Below are 15,124 nucleotides of genomic sequence, written 5' to 3'. Positions count from 1 at the left end.
TAATGGTGTGATTCACTTTGTTCCAACTGACAAACCCTCTGCTGGTTCTTCTCTTCGCAACTCCCCAGCACAGTGCTTCTTCACACCCATGCCTCTGCCTTATTCAGTTCTCTGTATTAATATGCATGCAAAGTAAGCATTCTTCTATCGGCACATGTCTTTGAAACATGCAAAATACCAGGCAAAAAGAACTCAGGCTAGAAGATGGAAAAAGTAGCATTCTGTTCTCCTGCACATAGAAAGGAAATATAAACATCATAGTCCTGGAGAGGAATCAGACGAGGCCTTCATATATCAAAAAATTAATAGTAACCAATGCATTCAGAGGCTCGGATAAATATAGGCCTGAGAGATCCTATTGAAACTGAATATTTACTGGCCTAGGTGGAGCCAACAAACATTGTAGTGCTGGGATACACAGCATAGTTAGAAGGCATATAGGCTTTGGGATCACACACACCTTATAACTCTGTCACTTATTATCTCTTTCTGGGCAATTAATTCATGTTTCAGTTTCTTCACCTATGAAAGGAGAACCATGGTTCAAAAATTTTATAGGATATTTATGAGGCTTAAAAATAACATAAAGTGTTTATTTCAGTGTCATAAATACAGGACAGGCTTAAATTATTCTCCATTATTCCAATAACAATAACAAATCTCATCTTAGTTTTAAAATTATTTTTGTGAGTAGTAATTTCAGATATAACTCAATTCTCAATTTTAGTAATTATTGTTTTTGAAATATAATTAAAAATAAAATGCAAATTAGGTATGAATATTTCACACAGAAATATTTTCCCTTCTTGGAAGGTAACTGGGTGAGAAGGAATCATGATATAATGCCAATTTTTATTGTCTGTCTTACAAATTGCCTACAGTTTCCCCAATTCCTTCAGAATTCCAGCTTCTCCCTTCAACATTAAGGGAACAGAAGGATAGTAGCTGAACCACTGGCCATCCGGCCACAAAGGATTATTAATCCTGTGAGCTGAAAATCAAATTTTACTCAGCTTCATGAAATACACAATTGATTTTTTTCAAATCAATAGGTAAATATGAAATTAATTGATTATACTCACCTTAGTATCATTTACCTGCAAGTAACTAATTGCCCAACAGGAATAGAAGCCAATATTTGGGAATATAAAATAAATTTATAAAAAATTCAGGTTTTATCTAAACTTGGGAGTTTTGTGACCGCAAATTCTTCCTAACCATTCTACCTATATCAGACCACATCCGTAGCAGTAAATTACCATGGGATTTGAAAGGTGGAAGGGGACTCAGAGGCAATTTGTACAAAGCCCTTAATTTTGTACGTGAGGAGATTAAGGCTCAGCAAGATTTGGATACTTGCCCAAAATTGCCTGGCTACTTATGGTAGGGCTATGAACTGAATCCATTTCTGACTCTGAATCTAATGCCTGTATTCACTTATTTTCTCGTGGCTATATCAAACTGAGGAATCTATAAGTCATATTGTATATTTTCTAGTCATATTAGGCTATTAGGGTAGAAACAAACTGATTATCTGTATTGTTTTAAGCTCACAACAGAGGGATGACGTGAGATCTCTCAAATTATGTACAAGTTATTTGTAGACAGAAAATTTCTTCAGTGAAATACATAGGACACATTTCAATAACAGTGCAATGAGCATTGACAAATTAAAGGCTAGCAAATCTAGGATGGATAAACTAAAGTAAATATGTATATTTACTTTCTATCTATATTATTTTCTGTATATCTATACTAGAAAAATTAATGTTGCATCATTTCAAATGACTAAATCTGATTGGGGAAGTGTGCCAGGCAGGAATGTCTAATCCTAAATTTCTTTTCATGTGTATAATATGATTTAAAAAGATACTATGTGTGTTGTCTTATTCCAGGTATAAAAGAAACATCATCTGCAGAAATCCAGAGTACTTCTTTAATTTCTTTGGGTTTTCTCAGAAAAATCAGGACCTGTTGGAGAAATTTTGATAAGGTAAGTTCTAACTCCTACTAATCTATTTCCATTCTAGCTGCCCAAGTTCAGAACAAACTGAGGTTTAATAAGTCAAAACAATAGACAAATAAATGGAGAGCCAGATACCACTTTTATTAATGACACAGTTAACATATGGGAGTGTCGTTTTAGTGTGTGGCAAAAAAAAATAGGCTCCTAACATCGAACCCCATCCCTAGATAAATTTACCTACGCAGTTCCAGAAAGTGCTGGGAACTGCTGGCTCCCCTGACATGGCAGCCTGTCCTCCAAAATTTTCAGTGAGGAGTAGCAGGCTCTAATGCATCTGTAAGCAGCCTGCCCTAAAGATGAAGAGAATGGGTTAAACTACAACTGACAAAGTCTTGCTCTCAAGTTCATCAATCAAATAAACAACTCTAATGACCAAGGCAAGGAGAGAGTAAAATGAACAAAAAGAGTCCAGAGGTGCTAATACGATGGAGAATTCTTCACACGGAAAAAAAAGATACATAAATAGAGAATAAGTATTCTTCCCTAACGTCAATGAGGAATAGGAGTGACCTGCCAACAAGAAAAAGGACTCTTTAAGAGTTTGCATCAAGATTTTCTTAACCTAGTAACACACCGAGAGAATTCCTCCTGAGTCATGGAGGCACTGTGATTTCTCCTGCTTTAAGAAACAAGCTAGATTCTTGGCAGAAATTTTGCCAACTGCCTATTAAAGTCATGTGTTTTTAGATTCGCAATGGATATGTTGTCTGTACTGTCATAGAGCAGATGACCATATTGTAGACCACTGGTGTATGTGGTTTTAGTTATTAAAAAACAAAAACAAAAACATTAGTATAATAATTTTTAATTTTCAGGCATACTATTAAATTATTTTGTAAAGAAGTTGTGGAGGGAATAGTTTATCTAGGTAGTAAGTGACCTTCGCTAACTCAGTGGACCTGTCTCAATTGGAATTTGTAACTGTAATTTAATAACTCATCTATGTCACTTGGATTTATTTGCTGGCAAAAATGAAACCAAGAAAAGAAAACTTACTGAAAGTATAGAAAAAGAATCATAAGCTTCAAGAAAAGTAATATAATAGGCTTGGTACAGGATTATGAACCAAGCCAAGCATCTGTAGATGTTCCTTGGTAGCAGAACTCACTTAGTATTTTCAACCAGATGATGCCTCTGGAATGAATGGACCTTGTTCCTTTCACATTTGTTTCTTCATCTGAGATTCAAGATCATGCAAGAAAAAAATTTGATTTATTTTAGTCATTTGATTTGGTCAAATTTAGGTGTTTTGCCCTCCACTTAGTTACACTGGAGTAGCAAAGGAAAAATTATAATGGATTGGAAAGTTTTGTCTTCTATAATGGAAGGACAGTCTTCTGGATTAACCACTCTATCATAAATATATATATCATGAGAAAGAAGCGATGAAATACAGCTATCATCAGGGAAGAGGTGTGGATATTTGAGATTATTTAATACTCACTGCTTTCTTGCATAGATGGTATACCACCTGTTCACACGAGTATTCCACAAAAATGTGTGGATTACCACAACATTTAGAAAGTTGATTATTAGTGAAGGTCTCTTGGATATATCCTTAAAGAAAGTCGAGGGCCTACTAAACTGATCAACCTTTTAAATTTGACAGTCAAAACTTATACTTCTTCAAGTTATTATGTAAGCTTGAAAGTACAATTAAATCTATAAGGGTCCTGACATTATCTTGTGTTCTCTTTGAAAGAAAGGGGCTATTCCTTGTCACTAAACCTCTGCTCCTGCAGGGAATGTGGACATCAGATATTCAAAAGAAGAACCTGGTTTCTCCCATCTATGCCTGTCAAGTATGGAATAGAAATGCTTTATATTTAAAATAGTCTGCTAGCTAAATTTAACCCCCAAACAGCACAGTGTTATAATCTTGGTAATGGGTTTCTAAAACTAGGCTTGAACTAGTGAAGCCATGGAAGAGGACTGGAAAGGAAAATACAGTTCTTAGGAGCATGTAGGGTGGACCAACAACATTTCAGTACCTAGATAGATGATGTAAAAGATTTGGGGAAATAGGAAGTATGACCACAAGTGCACAAATTAAGGAACTTGCTTGTCTTGTCTTCTGTTGTCAGTGAGGTATGAATTGGAGAGAAATAGGATAAACAGATAATCTGTTTTCAGCTCTAGAATTTGGAACCATGGTTATCTTCTGCTGGGATGCCAGACTAGACACCCAACTATAATTAGGTACTGGGGAAAATAAAACACTTTCAATAAAATGAAATCAACTAGTACCCAAGATGAAAAATATTATGTTAAAAGAGAGAAGAGTAATAGTAAGGAAATAGAAAGACTGGGATTTCTCTGAGGAGCCAAACCTAAAAATCCCTCTTAAAACAAAGACTTTCGAGGAGGGATAAAGTGTCCTAGGTGAGCAGGGCTTCCTGCTCCGGGAAGAAATCAATGCGAATCCTATTTTAGGACTCCAATTTAATAATAGCTCAGGATTCCTCCAGATTGAGTTCAACCAAAGATATTCTCATATTTGATATTTAGTAAATGTTAGTTAAATAAATACTTAAAAGAATAATTAATTATGAATATCTGACTATTTTCTAGAATATATATGTTTGCCTTTCTATTTCAGAATGAGTCAATGACAGTTTTATCTCTTTTTCCCGTATCTCCAAAACCTTTATAACATCATTCTTTTAGCATATTAGGAAACCAAAATAAAACTAAATAAATAACAAGTAACAAGAGAAAGCTATATCCATCCCTGATGGATGTATCCTAAAGAATTTATCTCAATAGTTTAAAGCTATTGGGTTTCTGGGTACCAACAAATCACAGCATAATAACATCAGATCATGCGAGAGCTTTCCAACCTTAATTTCGCCTTGAGATTTATGAAGTTTCTAATCATATTTAGAATCTGTTAGTAAAATGAATGGATAACAGGTTCTAAAAGAATGTTTGAATATTCAGGGGAATTTTCCAAGAACCATTTGCAAAAACATTACAATCTTAGGGGATATCAGAAATACAACCCCTCTTTTGATTAACTATATAGCTCTTCTGCTTTCGTTGTGCCTAAGTGCTGACCTGCAAATGTTTGTCCCTTTTGGAATTGTTATCTTAATATGAAATGGCTCTATCAGTTTATTTAAGTTTATTTCTGACTTCTCTTTGCTAAGGGACTGAGATTATTTTGTGAAAGGTGATTAAACGAACAGAACAAGAGACTGGAACAAGTAAAATTCCAAATAGCCTTGTCGAGTTTGTGATTCATATACAAAAAGTAGACATCTTTCATGATTGACATTTTTATTTAGAAACAGATAGTGTTTCATTTATTCCAGGAAACATATCTGCAAATTAGATCCCCCAGTGTCTAAAATGAGATAGGTAATTTCAAGTGAAACAATGTTATTGCCCCAATTTAAAGAAAACTAAAGGGACATTTGCTATTATCACATCCATGGGAATTTTTGATTAAATATATATATATATATATATATTTTTTTTTTTCCTCCAGTTCGGGTTGTCTCTCAAATGTGGCTATGTTGGTAGTGACTGAAATACTTATTAGATCTGATTCATAGAGTTCTTGGTAATAGAAATAGACATGTCCACATCCCCATGACTGAGGCCATCATTAACAAACCTTTGTACCATAAATCTGATGTGGCCCTACTCAGGGACATCTCAAGCCCTATGGGATGCCTCCTCCTCACTCTTTAAGTTAGAAATTGAATTGAAACACTCAGTAGTGGCATGAGGATAGAGAAAGATGTTTATAAACTGCTATTGAGAGTATAAGTTTGTGTAACCCTTCTGGAGACCAATATGGCAAGTTATCAAAAATCTTTAAAATGTGCCTACCCCTGACCTAACATTTCCTTTTCTAAGATTTATCTTAAAGAAATCAGAAATCAGAGACAAATGAATGAAGATATATACACAGGCATGATCATTGGAGCATTGTAAATAGTTTCAATATATGAGAAACAACCTAAATGCCTGAAAATAAAGTACTTGTTATAATATGGCCTATTGGTATAATAAAACAGTCATCAGGAATGATGCTGTTGCTCTGACTGTATAGTCATGGGAATATATTCACAACAAATTATTAATTAAAAAAATCTGATTATAGAAAATTAGGTTAATATGAAAGTAATAATTTATATATTACATATATTATGCATTTATATGTAGAAAATATCTGAGTAATGAAATTGTGGCTTATTCTTTTTATATGTTCTATTTTTTTAAATGAGAAATAGACATATAAGTGCATTAATTGAGAGAATAAAATAAATTGCAAACTAAGGGACAGTTCTTTAAAGAACAATAGATGACCCTCTATTTCTATTAAAAGACACACACACATATACTACCTCCTTATAATTCATATTGTTTCACTCCAGAAGGAGGCCTTGAAGGAGGTGGATCTGTGGACCTACCATGTTTTCCTGGGAATGAGGATGAGCTGTGACTCCTATTGTCCTAGTTTACAACAGTGACAATATCTATTTTACAACAGTGACAATATCTTATCTCTTATTGTTATGAATCATAGAAGTGAAAGGCTGTGACCTCTAGCAATATGGTAAAAAGGATGGGGGAAGGGCTCAAAACTAATATAAATTAAACCAATTGATCATTTACAAATCAGACTAAAGAAGAATGGGAGATATAATTCCCAGGGCTAGAGATTGAAAAGATACACTGAAGGTAGTTGAAAGGGAAAGACCATAATACACGTGCCACTCAGCAAGCAAGTAAAGCCCAAATTACTTCTGGTATGGTAGATATTTGGGGCTGAATGACAGGAGTGCATGAGTTGTACAGTGAATAAAGTGACAGACTCACAATTCTTCAATCCTGCAATATGCAAGGAAAAGAGCTCAGGTATTGCTTGGGAGACCTCGAGCCATTGTAAAACTACTATTAAGTCCTTGAGAGCAACTAAATACTCAAGTAAATGCCCTTCACACTAAGCCCCCTCACCTTCCATCCAGAATGTTGACCCCACCCTAGAATACGGGAACCACCCCCATACTGCTTCATGGAACAGTTAGTAACCCTGAGGTAAAGAATGGGTCCTGTCCACCTAAGGCTAAGACGGAAGCTGCCCCATAGCTCGAGGCTCCCTAGAAATTGCTTCTTAGTTTTCTTAGATGTGCCTGTGTTAGTGGCCATGAAAGGTTAGGAATCCTTTTTTTAAGAGGTTTTGAATTGTCCGTTTGTGGAGGAGTCTGCTTATCTCAGTCCATTTATCATTGATCCATCATTTATCATTTATCATTACCATAAAAATAATGGCCAGTAACAGTCACAGAGGAAGGAGAAGCTAAATAACTTGTTCGAGGGCATTCAAATAGAAAGGAGATGGGAATGAAATTAAAATCTAGGCAGTGTGATTCAAATCTTCTTAAGCTTCGGCAGCTCTTCGACTCTGTGTGGAATGGAATACATTATAATGTTTTTACGGTGACCGTTGTTTAAAGTAACAATAATAATTTTAAAAGACTGACATCGGATATAATCAAGTAAGTGGCTCACAGGACTCAGAATTTTGATTTTTCAGATTTTTTTTTTTAATAACAAAAGAAAGGAGTTGGTGAGTTAGAACCCATTGTTCATCTTTCATTTTCTTCTTTTGCCATAACCCAAGGAATACATCCGTGGTAAATAACAAGATATAAATGAATTCCATAGCTTTAAAAGAAAAAAGTGTGCAAAAAATATATATCATCCTATTATAGTATCGTATCTGAAGGAGGAAAAGCACACTCTAAGTATGGTGTATTTGGTATGTGGTAATCATTTGTAAAACAGAGGCAAATGAAAATTACCTGCTAAGTCTCAGCTGTTCCACAATGCTTTTCAGCTGTGAATACTCAAAAATAAAATACTCGAGAAGGCAGCTCTCTTCAGTTATATTTGTCCATGATCTTAATTTCTTTGTGTGCGAGATTTTCCTTCAAGATTGTCAGTCGTCATTGAGCACTGACTCATTCACTAAATGTTTACTGAAGATATACATCATGCCACACAGCTAGGCACTGGGGTCAGCCAGATGAAATATCCTCTTCTGTGGAGGGAAGCAAGGACACACCCTGGGAGCTTAATATCTTAATAGCGTATGGTAAGAGATGAGAGAACAGATGCACATTAACATAAAGATATATATGCTTGCCCACATATACACATATGCTATCTTGCCACGCTGCAGGAGAGAAATATCAATCACACTGAAGATATTAACAGAATGTCTGGGTGGCTTCCGCCTAGATCACAGAAGATTTCATGGATGAGTTGAGGTTTTAAAAGTTTGGGTAAAACTGACAGAATAAAGTATGGTGGCATATAATATGGAGACATTTTCTTTTTTGGCAGAGATAATGACACAAAGGATCTGAGGAGTTCTCAGTTTCTTTGAGGAATATAATTTGAACTAGGAAACAGCTCAGGTGAACCCTTCAGTGGAGGACTGAATATCAGAATGTATGTGTATGTTTTTCAGAATATTTCTAAGTGGAGTCTAAACAAAATAAAACAACACTCCCTCCCAGATCCGTTCTTTAGAATCTAAAGTCTTTGTATACAAGATAATATGTAATTATTGTACTTAATTCTAATAAATAAAAATAAACCAAATCCTTTTTAAGCTTTGGCTTTAGATCAAATGGGCTTAAAGTCTCAGCTTTGTGAATTACATTTAAAACTTTTAAAAAGTTACTTATTTCTCTTGCCTTCAAGTCTTTTATAAAAGGAGGATTATTGTAAGTCAATGCATGCCAAGAACTTAGCACACTGGCACATAGCATATGCTCATTAAATGTAAGCTAGGTTATTGTCTAGAATACCTCTTAACTATTTTATTAAGAAGAATATAACATAAAGGCATGCACACACTGATTGATAAACTATAATACGATATTGGGTTTTCTGCTTCAACCAAATGAATTTATTGAGATATTACTATATCCTAGAAATTGTGGCGTGCTGTGTGGTACAGAGATGGCTAGGGTAGGTTCCTACCTACAATGTTACCAGCATCTATTAGAATGCATTTTCAGCTAATCACAATAGCTAGCTGGGGGTCTTGATTTGTTTTTTATTTATTTGTCAACTCCTAAAGAATTCGAGGATCTCTAAAGCATTCTTTGGTCATCTGAAACATTTCTAAATGCCTCTAGCACAAAGTACTTTAAAAAATATGTTCTCATTAATAAAATTCTTTTACCTTCATTAACATATGTTCCCCACAAAGGGCCTGTGAGGTATGCCTAGGGCTGGAGGAGAGGAGTGGAGGGTGGGGGGATGTTTGGAGGAAACTGACATTTCAAGGAGTTTAAAGACTTGCCCATTCTAACAGGACTAGTGAGAAAGCAGGAATTTCTCCAGCACTAGCTTGACTCTTACAGAATGAATGAGTCACTTGTTTTACCTTCGACTCCATGCAGAGTCAGTCCTAGGAAGCATGCGAGTTCTGGCATGTATCTAGAAAATTGTCAGCTTAATTCAAACTACTCTTTCTCTTCTCTAGTCAAATATAATTTCCTGTTTCTTCTGGGTTGCTGGACAGTCATTAAGTTCACATCTCTGCTTCTTTCTTCTCCCTCCTCCACAGACAAAAGCAGTCTATCCTGCAGTCATAATAACTGGAATAAAATGTAGTTTATCCATACAATGGGATAGTACTTGGCAATGAAAAGAAATAAAATACTGGTATGTCTTATGACGTGACCGAACCTTGAGAACATTATGCTCAATAAAAGAAACAAGACAGAAAAGATCACATATGATATGATGTCATTTACATGAAATATTGAATATGAATATATGGATCCAGTTCTGTATCAGTCTGAATACAGAATCAGTAAATGTATAGAAATAGAAAGCAGATTAATGGTCGCCTAAAGCAGTGTGAGGACAATGGGGAATGACCGCCAATGGGTACGGTGTTTCTTTTTGAGGTGACAAAATTCTATGGTATGGTTGCACAATTGTGAATATACTAAAATTCATTGATTTGTACATTTAAATGAGTAAATTCATGGTATATGGATTATAGCTCAGTCAAACCATGAAAATAATAATGGGAATGGCCAAAATCATGTTTGCACATGACAAATAATTCACATATATTAACTCTGCCTATTTTAATTTTGCATATCTATTTAACCCTGAAAACAACCCTCTGAGGATAGTACTATTTTTATTCTAATTTTTTTTTATATGAGCAAACTAAATAAGAAAAGTTAATATTCTTTTCCTTACTAAGAATCATTGTGATTACATTGGGCTCACCTAGATAATCCAGGATAATCTCTCCATCTCAAAATCCTGACTCATTCACACCTGCAAGATCCCATTTACCACATAAGGTGACATATCCTCAGGTTCTGGGGATTAGGATATGGACACTTTTGGGAGGCCATTATTAGTCCAACGTAGTCACAATGCTATTAAGTGATAATGTTGAGTCTTTAACACATGTTTCCCAAATAGATCAGTTTCTTTCCTACTTTATCACAACTGCATCATATAACAATGGCTGTGTATAAGCTCGTCTAGATTTCAAACTCTTGGAGAGAAGGGAATTTCACCTACCATACCAAATGTGTGTATGTGTGTGGAGGGGTGCTCTTTTCTAAGGGAGTGGGTATAGTTGGGGGAAAAGTTCGATTTCACTTGTAACTTGCATCGTTCCACACTGGCAGTTGTCTCCTTGGCCCTCCCTCTTTTATTAGATAAATCATTTCTAGAAGAAGAATACAGATTCCACCAATAGGCAAATTACTTAATAGTTTTAAAATGACAACTACAATTCTTTCCCAGCTGTTTCTATATGTGCAAAGAGAAGCGGCATGAATAATTGAAACAATAAACCTCTATTGGCTCAATTATCTGATTATTTCAACAAGCATCTCAATAGAATTTAAATTTTTTATTCTCTAATGTTTCTTGTTTAACATTCACAGGCATTACCTTTTAATAAATCATTTATTTCTTCAGTGTCCTATATTCGGTTTAGGAAACATTTAATGAGCAACTAATATATGCCAGGAACTGTGCTCATATCTATAGTGGCAAAAAAGACAGTAAACAAAGACTCTCATTTTCATGGAGTTTTTAGTACCAACATGAGAGATGATACAATCGCACCAATAACTACACCATATGGCAGAATGTAAAGATTATGACCGAGGTGCACAAATTATGGTCAAAGTACTTACAGGGAGACATCATTCAGCTGAGCAGAATTAGGGAAAACCAGGTAGAAGTATTCTGAAGGATGGATAAGAATTTGTAAGGCAGAGGTAGGGTGTGAGAGTGTTCAGCAGAAAGAACCACAAAAGAGGCAGGGAAACCTATGACAAATCTTGGGAGCCACGAGACCTCTTGCTGGAGAACAGGGAACATACACCATGGTCCCAAGAATGAAAAGACTGAAAGGGACTGTTTACGCCCAGCGTCTAAAACTATCTAATTTATTTATCCCAATACTCTAGTAGTTTCCAATATGTTGGTAGTGAGGGGATAATTAATCAATGTCTGAAGATCCTTTAATCTTCAAAATTGGAGTGTAAGGAGTTGGAGGAGAGAAGGGATACTGCCATCTAGTGAATAAAGGCCAGGGATGGTGCTAAACATCCTATAATGCATAGAACATCCCCCCGAAACAAAAAAAAAAATTATCTGACTCAAAATGCCAACTGTGCCACGGGTAAGAAACACTGCAATAACCATATGAGGTTGTAATATTATTTTTGTTATGTTACAGATGAGGAATTGGGGTCTTTTGAAATAACAAATCTTGCCTGAGATCATTAAATAGTAAAGGACAGAGCAAGGTTAAGGCCACATTAGAAGGTAGTGAGGAATGTAGATACAATCAAGTAGCTAATGAGATTCTCTGAATGTGGGCATGTCAACCTTTGGAGCTATACTTAAAGGATCATGCATGCAAAGTGCTTGGTACAGAGCCTGACACAAAGTAAGTACTCAATAAATGTTCCTTACTGCCTCGAATGGCAGCTGGTGTTCTCAGTCATGTATGAGCTGTGAGCGGTGTTCACTGGGGGAGGGAGACAGCAGGGACTAAAAAGATGGTCTGAGACTAGGGTAAAGTGTTCAGAGTCTGAACTGGAGTGAAAGCATGTGGAGTGTACAGGAAGGGACACATATAAAGTGCTACCCATGGAGGACTAGAGAGCCTGATGAATGAATGAATGAATGAATGAATGTGTGGATGTAGGGAAGTTTTGAAGATGACTCTGGTTTTGAACATGAGAAACTAATTTTCATCTCACTACCATGAAGTGAGCAGTTGCCGTGTTAGGAATTGTAATACTTAAAACAGACAAACTGAGACCCAGAAAGGTAAAGCAATTAGTTCAACATCATACTATATTTTAAAGTTTCTTCAGAAACTCAGAGAGAAGAAAAGTTTGACCTTTTTTTAAAGATTAGTAAATCTTTATAGGAAAGATAAGGACAAAATGACATTTTCTTTGATATACTTCCAAAAACAGTTTTAATATTCATCTTGCTATGTATTTGTATAGTTGAATGAGACACGTTGAGATACCAACAAAGAATTTCCCAAAGAGCACAGAGCGAAGTTGTTTTCTTTGTCACACTTGCTGCATTGTTAAGGGATAGCAAAATAAATACATAAATAAATGACTCGGCTGGTCAGGTAACAACATGTGGAAGAGAAGAGAGGACTCACAGTAACTGAATTTTGTTATATTTATTAATAACAGCAAATACCACTAATACTTCATGAGTGCTCATTAGATGCCAGTACCTGGGCTGTTTCACATGCATTATTTCATTCCAATCCTCATAACTGTGTTTGATAGTTGTGACCAATACTAGATGAGGTATTTGAATCTTAAAGAGGTTAAGTAACTTCCCCAAGGCCACACTGCTAGGACGTAGTGGAGCCAATATTCAAATCTCAGTCATTAGACTCAAGTGGCCAAGATTTCATCCAATATTATATATATATGAACGGCTAAAAGTTAGGACATAATTTTTTTTTTTTTTTTGTATTTGAGAGAATATAAGACTATGGATGCATAGTCATCATTTAATTAATCCCTATCTAAGGGTGACTATGGAATAATTGCTAAAGGGACAGCATTCCTCCTTCTCGGACATCTACTTTTCCTTCTTATCGGTGCTGTACAGTTGGCTGTACAGTTGGCCAGATCTAACTTTTAACCTTTTCACTCTTCTTTCAAAACCTTGAATTCAGCATCTTGTCTGTGAATTCTGAGTAGAGGATACAGCCATAAACCAGAAAGACGATGCCCCTGCTCCCATGAACACACATTTCCTGCAGAGGCGGACAAGTCCAAAAAGACAAAAAGAAAAAGACAATCAGATAAGTGTTCTGTGTGCAATTAAAATAGGGTGATGGGGTAAAACTACTTCAGCTGCTTGAGCAAGACGGCCTCTCTCAGAAGATCAGACATCAGGGCCTACAAAGTCCAGGGAGGAGGTGGGCTAGGCAGAGGGAAGAGCTGGTATCAAGACCCTACTGTCAGCACAGAATGAGGGTACTCTGTATGGCCGGAGAAACTAAAGTACATGAGGAACTGATGTAAGATAAAGTTGAAGCCAGGAAAAATAAAAATTTTTAAGTTAATATAAGGAATTTTTACTTATTTCTGGTGCAATGAGATGCCTTTGGGTAGATCTTAGCGTCTTTCTCCCAGGGACTACTGTCCAAAGGTTAACTTTCGGAGTAGAAAAAAGTAAAAGATACCAAAAAACCTGACTAATTTCTACCTTGATTTTATCAGTAATATTTCATATGAATATGAGAAATAGGCTAGAGAGCCCCCAAACTCTTTCAGTAGCTTCATTTATATCTGAAAGGAGCGTTTTTGACACTTCAATCAATCAGTGGGTGCCATTAGTCTGCATATTGTGTTACAAGAAGCTGCCTTTTTTCTTGATTTTCCCTTTTTGTTCTTAGGAAATTAATTCATGTCATTTCCATTTGAAATCCTGTGGCATTTGACTGCACAGGCACTTAGAGGCACGCTTCTATGACTTGAAGCTTACTTTAATGGCATCGCTTGTCAGTAGCACCTTAAGGGAAAATAATCTGGCCTGCCAGGCCCCTCAGGACTCTGAAGTTACATATGAAAAATGGCTTGACACAGGTCTATAGGTCTGTATGTAGGGTTCTCCAAAATTGTTGACTTTAGTGAGTGATGCTGGCAATTTAGTTTTAACATTTTCTCAATGTTGTATTTTGCTGTGAAAGGAACATTTGAGCAAGTGTTTGTAAGATGTCATCAATTTCACTTTAGAATTTTGCTCTCTAAAAAAGGCTATACTTGGAAACTTTGGGAGCATTCTCTGCAGTTATCATCTGAGACAACTGATTTGTTTTATGAAAGGTTGAATAACGTCAATCACACCATTCTGTTGATCTGCATGAAAGCATTTCTCTAGGCCGACATATTCTGATAAAAGCATGAAATTTAAGAGTCCAAAGAGCTCTCCAAAACCATTAGTCTAGCGGGTCCCAGATTTACCACTTTTCATGTCATTAAAATGAATAAATATATAGTGGCTCAATAGAGTGGTTCCAACTTATTTTGCCAGATGCTTACATTTCAAAACATTACTAAGTAAAAATAAGAAAGAAAATCATAAATGTAAAAATATTGGAAGGAATTATAAATTGAAGATTTTTGCTTTTAATTCAACTCATTAATAGGACATAGCCACTACATTGCCCTTACTCATCCCATTTTGTTATAGTGGACCAGTGGAGATTTAATCGAGAACAATGTGTGGGAAGTGCTTATCTAATCGAAGCCTGCCTTAGAGACCTAACCATAACTTGTAGCCTATGCTTGAACAACTCCAATGACAGTCTTACAAGAAAGCCCATTGCCTGTTCAGAGGAAGTACTGCCCTGTAATTTTCTGGAAGTATTTTGTTACAGTGACTGGAAGTTAGTATACTGGATCTTAGTCAAAAGGCGGAGAAGCGATACATTGATTAGAAGTTATGTTAGACTACAAATAGAATGTCACACACACATACACACACACACACACACACACACACACACACATGAACATATATGAACAAAAT

General features: G+C 35.8%; 1 protein-coding gene across 1 annotated transcript in view; it reads left to right on the top strand.

Moving 5' to 3' along the window:
• The first annotated feature begins 1,952 nt into the window (after positions 1-1,952).
• The window catches only part of LRRC4C (leucine rich repeat containing 4C), a 173,190-nt gene continuing 160,018 nt past the window's right edge, over positions 1,953-15,124 (top strand). Inside the window, exon 1 of the mRNA XM_039867317.1 lies at positions 1,953-1,993. The gene's annotated coding sequence lies outside the window, so the exon portion shown is untranslated. The remainder of the gene's footprint in view (positions 1,994-15,124) is intronic.

Source organism: Pteropus medius, unplaced genomic scaffold (genome assembly GCF_902729225.1).
Source record: "Pteropus medius unplaced genomic scaffold, Ma_sr-lr_union100, whole genome shotgun sequence".
NCBI classification, from domain to species: Eukaryota; Metazoa; Chordata; class Mammalia; order Chiroptera; family Pteropodidae; genus Pteropus; species Pteropus medius.
The sequence above is the reverse complement of the archived record's forward strand: the minus strand, read 5'-3'. Positions and strand labels throughout refer to the sequence as shown.